The 17,155-nt window shown below is 36.4% G+C and overlaps 1 protein-coding gene across 1 annotated transcript in view; it reads right to left on the bottom strand.

The window, feature by feature from the left end:
• Positions 1 to 17,155, bottom strand: part of LOC136806128 (fibroblast growth factor receptor-like 1) — a 32,432-nt gene that overhangs the window by 11,121 nt on the left and 4,156 nt on the right. The gene's annotated exons all lie outside the window — the stretch shown is intronic.

The raw sequence follows: 17,155 nt of genomic DNA, 5'->3' as shown, positions 1-17,155 counted from the left end.
TATCAATCCAGGATCTGACGCAATAATCAGTAACTCTATAAATTAAACAAGCAATATCCAAATCAATCCCCCTTTGTGAAAATTTCACGTGTTGCAAAAATAAGAAGCTTGCTTGCTCCTAACAAAAATCTCTAATTCCTCACCACTGACCGAGTGGTTCTTACATGACTGAATGACACTTACATAAAGAATACCCCCTTCTTTTTGTACTCCTTTTGTCAAAGTGGATTTAAACTTACTCTCTGGCACAGAGGATAAACTGAGAAAAACACAAACATAGGCGACGCAACGGTGGAGTGTTGATTCTTTAATAAAAACATGATAGGTCAGTGCTTTAGAATGAGGACGGCTCCTGGCTCATTTCTTAAAAGAATTCGTTATGCAAGAGAAGACGTCATTGAATCGAGCTACGTGTATCGTAGATAAATAATTATATTATATCGAGATTTTAGTGCGTGATTTGAAAACATGATCTTTACCACAAAATTACGTGCAAAAATTCCATCAGATTCGATTCACTGAAGTTGTGCGTAAATTCGAATAATACAATTCAGCCATCCCAGGCTCAGCGCTGTTCTTAAATTGATCTTGTTTTTTGGCCTTTTTGAGCGTCTTTGTTTCATAAGATTGTTCCGATAAAAATTTTAGGAGATTACGGAGTGTAGTTTATGGGTCATGACTATGGCCGGTGCTTGCATAGCAGAACTTTTATATATTCTACTATTTGCTAAACTTTTTTTCGGAAAATTTAGTAGAAATATTATCCTGAATATTCAGTATTTCGTATCAAGAGAAACTTTCCCAATTTTTTGATTTTATAAATAGAGATTGCTAAGGATAAGGACTTTTGTATGAAAAAGAAATCATTTTTGATATATTTTTATGGTTAAATATTTTCAATCAGTGTCAAACACTAGTCGCTTTTTGTGTGTCTGAAAGTTTTGTCTACAAAAATGATATTCAAGTTTTAGTTCAAAAAAAGTCTCGACATTTTTAGACTCCATATATTCTCAAATTTCATAACTTTACGCCACTGCAGGAAGCCTCAATCAGGAAAAGGTACTCAGGCTAAACTACATCACAATACCATATAAAGTAAAGTGATGCAATATAGATTCAGGCTAAAACATTGTATGGACGTCTTTAAAACGTGCAGTCCTCAGAGTGGCCTGGGAAACTTATTTAGTACATTTTTTAGAATAGAAAGTAATGGAGGGATGGGAAAATAGTTACGAGTTCTGTGAGAAGTCCTTACATTAAAACAGGATATTTTTGGTCTGCAAAACTGTCAAATACATCCCTCTTAAAATTATTTCTGTATACGTTTTTTACGTAAAGTCTACAATCATGGTCGTAATATTTGAGAAAAAAGGGAAATTCCAACGAAATCTTACAACCACAAACGATTTGGAAGCGCTCTAAATTAGGTTGGAAGGGTAGAGTTTTAACTAAGAGTTTTAACGCTAGACTTACGACTTGGACCTGGGGATCCCAGTCGACTCTCGCTAATTCGAGCTCAAATGGGAAATATATTTTGTTCGAATTACAGAGAGATTCGAATTATAGAAAGTATTTTAAGAGGTGTTTTCTTGATGGGACTGAGAATTAGTTTCAATTATAGAAAGATTCGAATAAAAGAAGTTCGAATTAGCGAGAGTTCATTGTAATAGAAAATTACAGAGAAAACCACGTGATATATGTACAACCCAACCAACCTTCTTAAAAATACAGATGAGTCTCTCTAACACTCAAACCTCTATAACTCGAATATTATTCCCTAAACTTAAACAATGTTTCTCATCCCGTCTAACAATGCCTCATTAACCTAGCTCTAAATCTCGAAATTTCAATAAATCGATCAAATCTCTGTCTTCCTCGTGCGTTCGAGTTATGGAGACTCCACTGTATAAAAACTTCATTTGCTTAACTGTGACACTAAATATCAATCATCTCCGTCAGCTGACTGTATACCCAAATTATGGGGGTCTTAATTTGGGCCAGCGTATGGTGAATCTTGCCGGTCCAAGGAACGGAAAACAATTATAATTTGAGGGTCTAAAAATTCGGTTCGCTGCTTCACTAAGTTATTCACGCTAAAAAATACACTGACCTAGCTTTATCCGCCATCTTTGATCGGAGTTTTTTTGAAAGGGGTACCCGCAAAGAAGCCATTGTTGTGTTAAAATCTTGCCTAACGACAAACATTTCTACATCACTACTATGCAAGCAAAGTATCTAGCGCTCTTACGGGTACCACTTTCAAAAAAAACTCTGATCAAAATATTTTGCTTGGCCGAGATTGAGAAGCTGGCTCCAGGGTCTCTATAAGGCTCAGTATAATCAATACACTGGGGCTTACTAAGAATTCACCGTACTAGAATCTAAAATTCGCCGGAGGAGTTAATTTTTCAACCACCAGCCTATCAAAAACAAATTATCCTGGATTACAAATTTATGCAATAGTCAAATACTGAGAGGTGTGTACTCTATCTACAATCACAAGACATTCCTTGCACTGATCCACATAAAAAGTTTTATGCATTAACTGTATACCAGCAAGGCTTCCGTTTTGGTAAAGAACTAGTAGAGAGTCTCCTAACAGTGTTTTAAGTTGATAAGTTCTCACGATCCGTAGATATGAATATTATTATCAAAGAATAAACTTTCAAAACATCCCGCCGTAACGGTACAACCTCCAAAACGAATAAAAAGATATCATCAAGTCGAGCCAGTACCAGACTCGGCAGTCGTAACAATGAAAATGGGAGTGAACAATATAGTTCGAAGTTAATTTAAAAATCGAATGGTCATATAATTCGATTAAGGGTTCTTGTTTTCATGACACTTATTATTCCATCACAAAAATTTGTTATTTGAAAAGGTAACCGTGATGGTCTTTGAGCATTCAAAACTACTTGCTATAAAACTACCACACTTAGCAAGGTATCTTGAAGGTATAATCAGACACTGGCTGAATCACATTATATGGAATTATGAAAAGAGCTTTATTAGGAATAATGTGCCTATTAAAAAGGCTACTGGCCCACCCCCTTTTTATATAGATACTTTAAGATGCAAGAGCACCCGACTGTGAATGACGAAAGCATAAACAAACAAGGTTTTTAATCATGTGGAGGAGCGCTTTTTGTTTCCAAATATGGTATTAGATAACGATACATCGACACTTTATCGTAGTGCTTTAAAGGCGTTAGAAATCAAAAATGTGTGTCTTTGGAGTTTTGGCTGATGAGCTGATATAATAACATGTTTATATTTCACGCCGAGAAAGTTTGTAAGGCGTGGGATTATTGAGAGAAAAGATCTATAAGTAGGTTATGCGTACACAAAATTTTCCTCGTTATAATTCCCTCTGGTTACATTCCACTCTGGTGTCTTCTAAACTAGCCACCAAAACCGTTGGCGTTGGAATGACTTTTGGATCAACTTCAGTCCAGATCACAAGGTCACATGATGGTAATCAAGGGCAGATATCTTATAAAAAACACTAGATGGAGCTATTTCATCCCTAGCTGAAGCAAAATAATGCGCCTTCTTCAATGAGTCGACCAAAGTTCGGTGCCGGCAATTTGATCAATCAAGACCATGCTCTCGCCTCCTCGTTTCCCGCCATGCTGGTTACTTGTTTTGATTGAACAAATCACAAGCAGTCTGTGCCACTAACCCGATCGGGAAGATTCTTCCGAAATGGGAAGAAACTTCCCGAACGGGAAGAACTTAGGCGAATGTTTTCTTCCTGATTGGGAAGATTCTTCCTCTTTGGGAAGATGAAAAATGACTGAATCTTCGGCGAAAATGTACGATGACCGGCGAAAGTTGAAACATTTTGGAGCTGATAAAGCATCAAATTTTAAGATTTTTCACCGAAAGAAAAATAAACTTTACCGTGGAAATTTGGTTTAATTTTGAAAAAACTGCGTTAACTTCCCAAACGGGAAGTTTCAACCACGATCGAAAAGTCATCGGTAAGTAAAAAAGCGGGAAGATCTTCCCGTTCGGGAGTCAACTTAATTTCCCGTTCGGGAAGGTTCTTCCCATTTCGGAAGAATCTTCCCATTTTGGAAGAATCTTCCCGATCGAGCTAGTGGCACAGACTGACAAGTACCGAACTGGTCTACTTTCCAACAAAGATGCCGGATTATTTCACTTCAACTGCTATTGCTTGAAAAATACAGAGTAGATCTACCTATGCAAGGGTTTGCACAACTATTGAAGAAAGAAATACGAAGAAAGGATACGCACTATACAATATCTGGCATATGAGATATCAGCTCATTGCTCATTTAAAAGATGTTGTAAACCAAGTTGAACGACCACACCATGAAATTAATCAACAAATTACACGTTTTTTTTTATAAGAATAAGCTATATAAAAACATAAGGCTTCCCTTGCCAGAAAATCAAGAACATAGCTAAAAACTTCAAAATTCTCTTTTATTGACGTCGAAAAAGTGACGTCAAACCCCCGGATTCGATAAACGTCAAAAACGTTCGACTTGCATTCTCCGCGATGACAAGTTTAGAACATATTAAGGCTTCATGGACTTTAAACCAAATTTCTTAAGAAAATTACACAAGAATACTCATCAAATGGCGAAAATGAGAACATTTTAAGAACATTTTAAGGCTGAAAATTTAAAAAGTTAAGAACATCCAAAGGCTTCAAAATTTGTAGTTGTTCTTATAAAAAAAGTGTAATACTTTGAAACAGAGCTTATTTTATACCTTCCATTAAAGCTTTGAAATAGAATATAGCATGTACTGACTTGACTCTATACAAAAGATTTTAAATAAATGATTTTTTAAAAGATATCGTCAATACAAACCACTCTGACGAAAGAGCTACGGAGGAGGAACCAATATAAATACAACCTTTAGTTGTTGAAAACCTAGCCAAAACCTCTCACCTAAACGAACGTCAACCGGGCTAAGTCATTACGTAGATAAAGTGTGGGGTTCTTTTACAAATGGCCGTCACTGTAGCCTGGAGATCCATACCATGATTTCTTATTTTATATACTGATGGCGAAATATATAGCATGGTTAGGGCTGAGAGTTTGAATTTCCCATATCCTAATGGCGGTTGAAAACACAGCCAATCAAATTCTGTTATTCTTTCACTGGTCACACTTTCTTAAAGAAAACCCAGCCGGCACTCGACGTCGTATCAACGTCCATTTGACATTTATACAACAACGTTGTGTGCTTGCTGGGAACGCAAGTTTTGAAATTTGCTTTTTATTTTAGTAAGTGAGGACAGCGCTAAATTTGAATTTTCCACTGTAAATTTTTTGAGGCTTGTACATATCGCATATATCAGAAATATCAATATCAAAAATACAGGACGGGTCTCCTGTCTACCGTCACCGGGGTTCCCAATTTGCGATTTTATTTTTTCTAAAATCCTTTTCTCGGTACTTTTCAAGCTGCTTTTGTAAATGACAAAGCATTAATATGGTATGGTAAAAGAAGGAATATTGACAGATATTTTTTACGTTACAGTTGATTTTTTCTTATTCGATTTTCAAGTGAGTCCTCTTCGAATTAGAGAAACATTCGAATTATAAGTTTAAAAGTAGTATAGTATTCTGTAGGGAGTATGATATGCCACTTTCAGCGCTTGAGAGACCGACGTTTTAGTTCGAATTATAGAAAGATGCTAATCACAGAGGTTCGAATTATAGAGATTTGACTGACATTACCGGGATCTTCCTCTAGCAATGACATCTCTCCGTTACTCCTTCAGGCACGACGGAAGCTTTTCAAATCCGGCACGAAGAATGAGGAAACTTAACCGATTTTACTGACGAAGAGAAAAATTTCGGCGTTTCAGGTGAAATTTGATCGTACCTGCCGTACTCGGTGCCTTGTGCATGCTCCTTGCTAACTTTTGGTTTTCCCCGAACCACGCCCCCACCCCTCAACCCCCAAATAAGGTAATACGAGGGATGTCAAACGATAATAAAAAAAACAATTTATTTCACTTCCAAAAATAAAACCTTAACGAGGTATGAACAAACTTCATGATGTAACAAGACCTAATACTTCAAAGTGTGAAAGTTCTGCAGGACAATCATAAACATTAATCAAATATCTCACTGCACAAAACAGATAAAACCAAGAGAAAACAAGAGTCATAAACATTGAGTTTAAAGCCCGAAGGGCTAGAGTTCAATCTCTAACCTTTCTCAGGCAAGAAAAAGTGAAGCCTTAAAAAATGCGCCGCATTTTTGACGACAGATTGAATCTAGCAATTCCTTTGTTTACGATTGATATTTTTTTCGAAATTTAGTGGTAAATTTTAGTTTCAATCTGTCATTTGTGTAAAAACCAGGCGAGCCGCTCAAGGCCGCGCAACTTTGGTAGGATTTGTTGGCTTCAAATCCTACCAAGGAGATTGACTTCTAGCCCCTCGGGCTTATACTTCATTGGTCATAAAATTGGTAACTTTTACAGTAGAGTTTTCAAATGTTCTTAACTTTTTGAGTTTCCAGTCTTCGAATCATACTTAAAATCCTTTAAATTGAGAAATGATGATAAAAAATTAACGCCACTTTTAGGTTAAAATTATTACGCCACGAGCCCAAAAATAACGCCAATAAGGGCTGGTGTAAAAAGAGCTGATAAAAGGTTCAAATGGTTTCTATCGTTCAACACAAACTTTCAAACTTATACCATTCGATCAAACTAATTGAAAATTGTCTTCTTAGTTTTGACACATACAGTTCAAACCTTTTCAACAAAATTTGGACAATTTTTCATGTGACTTAAGAATCATTTCAGGATTTTTCACTATATCTCCAAACACTCCAACGATTTTTAATTCCATGATGGCGCTTAAGTTATGGCGACTCTACTGAAGTAAGTAACCCCCGATTTGAAATGGCAAAGCTCAAAACGGCCTTTGTTATTTAAGCCCTTAAAAGAAAAAAGAATTAAGGGTTAAAATTTTAGAAGTCTTTCGGAACAAATCGATCACAAAAGTCAAAACAATGTAATTGATCTTCAAATTGATGACCTTTAAAAAGCTCTTGTCCTATTGGCTTATCCATTAATTCTCTTACCTTTGATTGGTTAATCCCTCAAAAAGAATAATTACGTCGTGAATGGATTATGAAATTTGATTGGATTAAGAAACGTTCGACATCTATTTTGATTGGTTTAAACATAATCTTCAATGTCCCTTGATTGGTTGGAGGTCAATCAAAAACAAAGCTCTGATTGGGTCTTAATTGGTGATTAAAGCAGTATTATTGGTTAACAAAGTTATTTTTCTCACGTTTAGTGAGATTGTGGGAAGAAATTTTGACAAACAACTTAAGCGGATCTGAAAAATTTGTCTCCTCAATTTTTAAAGTACCATCGATAATTTAAACCTAAATCAAAGATAAAAGTACTTTAGTTTAGAATGAAATTATGATTATTATTACCCAGCTGGAACACAACGTCGTTACAACGTTCATCTAACGTTATATGGACGTTGTGAACATTAGATGAACGCTGAAACGATGTTGTGCGCCAGCTTGGTATGTTCATTGGAAAAAGGCCTCTGTAATAAGGCTTTTGAAGAAAAACATCTCTACAGCCCCTCGCCCATTTACTCCCGGCCCCCAAAGGTGTTTAAAACTACAATGATCACTCCCCTTCAACGCCCAACTCATGTCTATAAGGTAACTGTACTATTATATGAACATGAAACAGTTTTGTGTGCCAGATATATAATTGAAGGTGAAGCAAAATAATGCACCATCTTATACTTTGCTAAAGTAGGGAGAATAGTCTTGATTAAGCAAACTGCTGGCACAGAACTACATTCAATTCGATAGCACATAGTTTTCTTTGATGTCTGTAGGTCTTGCGCAAATAGAAAGCAGGGTCTTAGTAATAAGTAAGTAAGTAGTGGTAGCTTTAGTAGGAAATCTTCGTTATATAGCCATATCATGTGAGTACCTTTGTATTCAAACTCCGTTGTAAGATTTGATGGCTCTGAGGACAAGTAGGCCATATAATATGCAACTTTGCACGATAAGTAAAGGATATTGCACAAGGCTGGACAGCTATAATCCTTGTTTCAGCAAACAGTCATTTCAAAGTTCAAAAGGAATGCGAAAGTTATTTATTTTTCTTAATCCCTGGCTATAATATTGAAATACAATAAACTGTTTGTACTCCATTAAAAAGGCTTGTTACAGGTTTTAATTCGATGAAGAGTTTCAATGACAAAGGTAACCATATGATGGCTATATGAAGACTTCCTACTAAGCAAGGGATGCTATTGATAGGTTGGCAAATGAAAACTCAACTCGACGGCAAATTCTAGATCCTAGCCCGGCGAATTCTTAGCAATAGCCAGTGCATTGATTAGCGTGAATGTGTACTTAAGGTGACTAACTGAATTTTCAGGCCAGCGAATTGTAATTTTTCTCGTGTTTTGGACAAGCGAAATTCGCCGTTCGGGGCTCCAAATAAGACCCCTGACTAAGACTAGTTACTTATTACTAAGACCCTGCTTTCTATTTGCGCAAGACCTAGAGAAGATCGAATGCTGACCACCACATTATTTACCGCCCAGATCAATAGAACCTTTTCATAAATTACGTCACCATAATTTAATTCGAATTACAGAAAAACTTACCTGCATTAAGGTTCGAAATAAGAGAGGGTTTATTTCTAAAAGCTAGCCTCTTAGTTTTGTCACGTATGAAAAAACGAACCCTAAAAACCCAACAAAAGAAGTCCTTTGTGCAGTGTCTATATTTGAAGCTAGCTGCTTTCGTCATAAGAGTAGATAAACAATGTGTTAAAACTTTGCGCGCGTGGTACTAAAACACCGCAGACTTGACTGTTTGACATTTCAAAACCAAACCTGACGCCAATATTTTAACAGTGAAAATCTTACAATTAGCCATTTCCAGTATGCCCAATTTCTACCTCAATTTAATTCAGGATGCAAGAATTCGGGCGGTACATTCCCCAGAGCAACCCCTCCCCAATTTAGCTTCTGGAAAGAACTGAGAAAAGGTCGATAGAGAAAAGGATTTCGTTTTCTTCGATTAAATATCTTGGAAAATAAGTTTACCAAAAGCACGGTCTAATGACATAGGCGCAGTGCACTGATACACCGCAGACTTGACTGTTTAACATTTTGAAAACCAAACCTAGCGCCAAAACTTGGAAAGTTGAACATTATATGAGTTAGCTTTTTTCCAGTATGGCTAATCCTTGCCTTAATATTTTTCCGAATGTTGGAAGTTGGGCAGCGGCACACCCTCGGAGTCAACCTATCTTCCTAGACAAAAGATAGACTTAAGTTTTACTAAAACTAAGCTAATTAACATAGGCGCGTGGCACGAAAACACCACAGACTTAACTGTTTGACATTTCGAAACAAAGCCTGGCGCCGATACTTGAACAGTGAAAAGTAGATGTCGAATTCATTTTTGCTTGATACCTTTATTAAGAGTAGCTATCCCGTTTCGTTTGAGCAAGTTTGTTTATTTGTTCATGGATTAACATATAAGGCTGGCGTGATGTTTGTCAATATCTAGAATCATGGACAAAAATGGCAAGACAAGAGTAGAATCTAATCTTCACCCCTCTCCCCCAGTGGTAATGTTGAAGGTGAGTGAAAGGACGGTAAAACGGCGGTCACACCCAAAATTGACACTGGGAAGTGGAAGACTTTCTACAGTGTATTTCTTTAGACATTAAGGCCTTAATTGTAACTTATATGGATGGCATTTTTAACACGAAATACGAAATGGGGCTTAAAAGGGGCCTTAAAACACGCGTATACCCTACACACATTTTTGCCTAAGTACTATACCCCACTCCGGACACCCAACTCTGTTTCAACGCCCAACTAAGATTATATAGAGACATTATAGACGAATAATGGACGTTCTATTGATGTTCCGAGGGGGGACATGAAAATGATTGATTTTAGGCCTAAAATATGAACAAACTTAAGACTGCAATGTGCCAAGACCCAAGTAAAGGCATCAAGATTTATTAGTAAACAAAGTTCAACTAGAAGTAGTGGCACCTAATTGGGACACTGAGACAAAGATGGCTTAATAGCTATTCACACATCGTTTTCAGATGTCTGTGTTTAGTCTAAAATACATGAAAGTTCAATAAAAAATACACATAGCAAACGCCATCCAAAGGTAAACAAAATACCTTAATTTCCTGTTTTAAAAGAACTTGTGAACAAACATATTGGTAAACCGGATTATCATATCCACATTCTTAACCGGTATTAAAACCAATATCCGTTAAATATTATCAACAACGGAAGTCACCTTGTGATTTCGAAGAAACTTTAGAGGTTTAGAGTAAATTTTATTGCCATTTATAAGAAATTAGAAGCTTGTCTATGGACTTTATGGCCATGAATGAGGCTAAAGTCTAGCATGAAACCTGTGTCATTATAAAATGTCGGCTCTCGCTAATTCTTGAAGGAGAAATCTCATTAGTTCGAAATACGGAGGAAAGATTCGAATTATAGAAAGCATTTTACGAATGAGTCTTCTTGACGGGGGCAAATTAGTTCAAATTATATAGAAAGATTTGAATAACAGAAGTTCGAATTAGTGTGAGACCACTGATATGTAGAAGTTGGTGAGTTATCACCTTACATTATTCATGCTAATGAATAGCGACCGTAGTGCAGTGGTAGAGCATCCGGCTATAGTGTGCAAGGTTGCAGGTTCAACCCTAAGCCGGGTCATACCAAAGATTCCCACAATGGTAATTGATGCCTCTCTGCTTGATGCTCAGCAATTAAGAGTAGGATCAAAGGTAAGTGGAGCAGTCCAGGGAGAAAAAGTGGCGCCCTACCCTACCTTCTGGTAGATAGCTATCAAAAGAGGAGCCTTCGGGTCGCCTCCGACTGCGGTTAGGAGAGTCATAACAACCCTTGCCTTGGTGATGAATTCTAGGTAACTTTCATCAAAGGTTTTTCCGATTTTGATAGTTTATAATAAGATAAAAACAGGACCGCCTATCTTAAGGGTTGTTTTGGGGAGACACTCTTGAAAATTTGATGAATGGCCTCATACTCTTAATTTAATTGACGTTGAAATACAAATTTGGCGTCCTTAGGCAATTCAACCATGGATAGGGTCAAAACAGGAAATACAATGGTTCAAAATATTTATTTTCCATTGCTCTTGACAAATATTATTGAAAACTCTGACGGGATGATTGACAATTATATATCAAGCCACAATTTGCTTCAAGCTTTTCGAAGTAAAAAGAAAAGTGAATATCGCAAAAAAGTATCATTGCTATTGTTTCCGTAAATCCGCGAAGCTTTTGATTGGACAAGCGCTGAAATTCTATTGTAATGTCACGTGACCTAGGTAGGATTTCCTATCTAACCATGGAACAATTTTCAGCCAAAGCACTCTATCTACTCCTTTGGGCTATACAGAAACCTGTGTTATCAAATACTTAAATCACACCCCAGGTTTGCAAAAAAAAAAAAAAAAAAAACGCTCCATGACACCCATATAACGCTAGGTAAACCCAGGGAAGTTTTATCTATAAGTAATTCTCCGACCGCAGTTGGAGGTAACCCGGAGGCTCCTCTTTCGATAGCTCTCCACCCGAAGGTAGGGGAGGGTACCACTCTTTCTTACTCAACTTACCCTTGATCCTTCTCCTAATTGCTAAGCATCAAACAGAGGCCTAAAGTACTCTTTAAATTTCTATACCTTTTTTTGAAGCTTTCTGCTATTTGAACGAAAGCTATGGTTCCTACAGCTTAAAACTCTTACAAAAGACCTCGCTCTGTAAGTTTCAATTTCAAAAAAAATTTCTTGGGTCCTTAAGACCAAGTTCAAGTAAAATCCATTACTTAAATGGGCCTCTGGCTCCACACTTCAAACAATACATTTAACATCTAAATGACACAATACACGCTTTTTTTATAAGAATGGTGTAAATCCATTTCATCATGGATATATTCTTAACTTTTTTGGGAAATCATCTTAAAATATTCTTACAGCATTCTTAGGTTAGGATCCTAATTCAGACTAGATTTAACATTTAGTACATACGTTTCAAGCATAAAATGGTATTTTTATAATTGAAAATGCTCTAAAAATGGCAATCCTTAGCTTGAGTAGCCTAATTCCATGATGGTGATATTCTTAGCATTATTCTTAATTTTTTGGCCATTTTTTGGCCAAAGTGTATTCTTATAAAACAAATTGTGTATTTGAAGCAACGTTATGGGGGGGGGGATAAAATTTCCATTGGAACCAAAAACTAAGTGGAATTCACATGAAGGGTTAAAAGTCAAGTTTTAATGTAGTTTTATGTGGGTGGGAAAACTTAAAACAATCTTTTTAAATAAAAAATACCATAAAATTACCCCTCCCTCATAGCAGTGCAATAGCAAATAAAGTGGCGGAAGGAAAAAAATTGAAGAGCATTTTTGTGATGTCATTATTATATGACGTCATTTTGTAAAAGTAAGAAAAATCTTGACAGTGTTTTGACATGATAACACAGGATAAATCTATTTAAAGTCTGTTCACGATAAGTGTGCACTCTTTTTTCTTTTACCTAAAGATTGATGAAGGAATTCGTCAATCTTTATAAATTTGGTATCGTTGGAGAGATATTTGTGAGTGGAACAATTTGAAATAAAAAAGTCTTTAAAAGAATTCTAAAAACGAAGATGAAAATGAAGAAGAAAAAAATGAAGATCTTGTAGAGAAGTGCTATAACTTTCATTTTCACTGGAGAGATTCTTTGATCTTAGGAGATCGTCACTGTGAAGAAATTTCACTAAAATATTTATTCAATATAAAGCTATGATACAAAGTTAATAAGTGATTGACCCCAAAAAACAGCAGAAAACAGCAGAAAACAGCGTTTTTAGACGTCAATCAGCTTATAACTTTGCTTGATATCTTTTGACTGAATGATTATTTTTTAGAATTTTTTAGACAGTGATAACGTTCGATAATCAAGGATTCACTTCAGTGAAAATGATAGTTATAGCACCTTTCTATAAGATCTTCATTTTTTTCTTATTCATTTTCATCTTCATTTTTAGATTTTTTTTAAAGATTTTTTTATTTCAAATTGTTCCACTAACTAATATCTTTCTAATGATACCAAATTTATAAAGATTGAAGAATTCCTTCAAAAGTTATGGGTAAAAGAAAAAAGAGTGCACACTTATCGTGAATAGACTTTAGTTTAGCTTAACACACCACAAACTTTGTGTTTGCGAATAATCTTTCGAAGATATAATCTTCGAAGAAAAAAATCTAAATAGTTTAGGAAAGAAAATCACTTATTTTGACGGGAAAAAAAACGCCCCACTTCAAAAGATGCGGCACCGATAGTCTAATTTATCTAATCATTCTTCTTGAATTTGGCGACACTGGGTTGGCGTCTGATAGTAGAACTTGGATTTGAACGTCAAAATAGGTTTGAACGAGGGATTTGTATATAATGAATCATAAAAAACAAAGAAACCACACAGAAAAGAAATAGAAATTTGGGACTGATTAACGATTATTTTTGTATTGTAAGGCACTTGCCAAACCATAAAACCATCAGATTGATGAATGTGCAGATAAACAGATTTACAGAAGCTAAACCATACAGGGTGTACACCCAGAATGCTGGTAATTCTTTTTTTGTCATGGACACTGCAATAGACTTTGAGTCTTTTGACACAAGTTTAAACCAGTAAAATGTTTTCCCGCGTATTTATTTGTTTCTTTAACGGTCTTTGGTTTAAAATGATTTTAACGTCAAAATCTGACTTTTTTTAAAGTTACTGCACCCCAGAATGCAGGTGAGGATTTTTAGTGATAACTTAAAAAATAAAACTTCACTTTCCCATTTTCCTAAGGTCAATATAAATTGTCCCATAAATCTAAAGGTTTTCTTTACTGAGAGAATGTAAGATGTACTGCAAAATGCTGGTTTGTGCATCCCAGAAATAGTCAGTGCCCCCCTGTTGAGGATAGTGGATATCCAGGAGGTTCAATGCTATCTGGGGTATCCAGGGGGTGTAGGACCTTATAAGAGAAAGAGGATATCCAGTGGTTAAGGACAAGATGCATGGATATCCATAAACGTCTTCACTGGTGGATTTAAGACAATAGAGCAAGTACGTCGTAAACATGCGAAGGAGTGCGACGCTCGTTAAAAGACAATGAAATTACAATTACAAATCTCTTCGTCTGATAAGCCCGACATGGTCTAAAACTACCTAGTCTAAATTTGCCACTACTGGCTAAAACCGGGGTATTTCCGTAGAGAACATTACGTCATGAATACAATCAATATGAAGTTACCTAGTGGCAAAATAATATACGTTATTGTTGATTCAACAAAAAAGGTGAAATGGAGAAGCACATCGAGTTTTTTTCAGTCCCCGTCGTCACGTCAATTGTCGGTTAAGTCGGATGAGCTGACGGAAGTCACCAGATTGGTATTCTTGAAGAGTGAGATGGTTTTTTCTCATGAGAAAGATTGTTTTGAAGGAATTTGACATTGAATTTCTTCTTCAAGGAAGTAAATTACTGACTTTTTGTTACAATGACGTAATAATATATGTCCGAGTGGCTTTGACCGTTTAGAGAGATTGACAAAAAAAGCTGCCAAATCAAAAAAGTGGACTATACAAAAGATTACAAAACTTTTCTTTATTACTATAACGATGGAGGATGAATTATTACTTTAGTCGATTTTGAAGCCCTTTTTTCTTGGTTATTCACATGGCAAATCTCTTTCTACGGTCAAAAAGCCAACTGACAGGGTCCCAAATATAGATTAGTAAATTTGTCTTCAGATTCTAAAAAAGGGACCCTGACCAACGGTACGTCCCTGTAACCGATTTGCCTAAGTAACCCCCCCTCCAGGGACAGAATTAAATAATGTTATTCAACGATTAACAAGGGTGGTCCAAAAATTAGCGACCCAGCTGGCACACAACGTTGTTACAACGTTAATCTAAAGTTAAATGGACGTTGTGGGACGTTAGATAAACGTTGAAACAACGTTGTGTGCCAGCTGGGGCGGTCAAATTATCGAACTACTGATATTTCTACACATGCTAAAAAATGCATAATCACAAAAACTATTTAGTTTATAGGGACATATATTAAGAGATTGCTTAACAAGAGATATAGAGCTGGAGATAAAAGAACACCGATTTGTTTTTAAAAGAGCCTGTCACGTCATTTAATAGCGAGTTTATGTACTTGCACTTTTGAGGACGGTAAAGTGACTGAAGCGATTTGGAAAAACCTGCACTTCTGACACGCAAAATTGAGGAGGGTAAAACCGTTGTTTACCGTCGCCCTCAGTAGGTCATGATCTAGTCAAATTAGCACCTTACCGTCTCCGTCGCAGAAAAACACACATACATAAACTCGGTAATGTCTCCCTGATGTCGTAAAGAGTAGTATCGAACTGTCATACTTTACCGCTTGGTACAGAGGGGCTTCAATGAAACGAAAAACGCACATGTGCAGTTTGTCATTATGTATAAAACTGTGTAACAATAGAAAAGCTACAATTATAATTTCACGGGAATTACGTCATTCCCCAAGTGGATAAATGAAACAGACCAATTAAGAATTTATAGGGAGCTAAGTTGCGTAACAAAAGTTGTTTACCGATTCATATGAAGAGGAGCACACAACGTTGTTTCAGCGTTCATCTAACGTTAAATGGACGTTGTGAACGTTAGATTAACGTTGAAACAACGTTGTGTGCCAGCTAGGAAGAGGAGCACACAGATAAAACACCTCTGCGTCAAAGATCCGCTAGAACCCCAGCCCCACTGGAAAATTTGGCAAAAACTTCGTCCCCGGTTAGAAAATACCCTGAAATTTTAACCCCACTGGGAAATTGACTTTGATTTAATTCCCATTCGAAATTCAATGTTTAAAAATGACACTCCAAACCCATCCCCACTGGATTTTATAACCTTCGAACAATCCCCATTGGGATTTCAATAGGGATTTTTATCCCCACTTAGGAAAAAAGTTCTACCAGGGCTGTGAGAAAGGGGTGTACATATATGGCAATGATACATTGGCACAAAAAGAATTTCCCTGCTGAATTTAAAAAACAGCCAGCAGATTTTAACTGCCTTAACTTAGGGTTGGAAAGTTTTAACTTTGGGTTTTAACATGAATCTTAAAGACTCATTAAGGATCTGATGATCCAAAAGCTTTGTGATCTGATTAGGCTGACAATATAGTCAAGAAGCCAATATACCCCTCCCCAATCGAAATATCCGATTAAGTACAGTAGAAAGCCTGAAAATGTCATTCTCGTCCGCACTTTAGATTCTGCTAAAACGATACCAACATATTCTGACCATGATTGCAGCAATAGAAAGGTTATATGATCCCTGCTTAACTAAAGGTTAACCAGCGTCAGATTCTTAAAGAGGACTTTATGTTACCAAAATGGGCTTTCCTTTCCCCACTATTGAGGATATTGATTTTTCGAAGTATCAAACCTCCTGGATATCCTACTTTATTAGTAAAGACCCCCTGGATACCCACTCTTAAAAATATGCTTAACCCCCTGGATATCGTATTTCTTACTTGAAAAGACACTTTACCCCCTGGATATCCGCTCCCTTGTAGATATTTAGCCCCCTGGATATCCACTTTTGAACAAAAATCGTTAACCCCCTGGATATCCGATATCCTCACGGGCACGGACTATATATCTTTAAAAATAATAACATTAAAAACGTGGAAAATTTAACCTTGTTAGCGCGCTAACACTCTTTGAGAAAAGCGGGAAATCCTTGTCGAACTTTCTAAGCTAATCTCTAGTAAGGACAGCATGTTCGAAACCAAAGTAACTTTGGAAAGCCCTGTTTTTCATGCAGCTACAAAATAGCGGGTATTTTTTCCCATGAATCTCAAGTGGTCAAGAGTTATGACCATAAGTTTCCAGTGTGGATAATGAGCACGTTATCTGGTTCGAATACACCTTTTCGATTTTAGTTACGCGGTCAGGCGCGTGCCACTTTATCATTTAATTATCCCCTTTAACTTGATCCAATCCTTTTTTTTTATACCTTTTTCTATTGTCTATAGGTGCGAAAAAAAGATTGGAACGGTTTTAGGGTGGT

Source organism: Clytia hemisphaerica, unplaced genomic scaffold (assembly GCF_902728285.1).
Source record: "Clytia hemisphaerica strain Z4C2 unplaced genomic scaffold, Clytia hemisphaerica genome assembly, whole genome shotgun sequence".
Lineage (NCBI taxonomy): Eukaryota > Metazoa > Cnidaria > Hydrozoa > Leptothecata > Clytiidae > Clytia > Clytia hemisphaerica.
The sequence above is the reverse complement of the archived record's forward strand: the minus strand, read 5'-3'. Positions and strand labels throughout refer to the sequence as shown.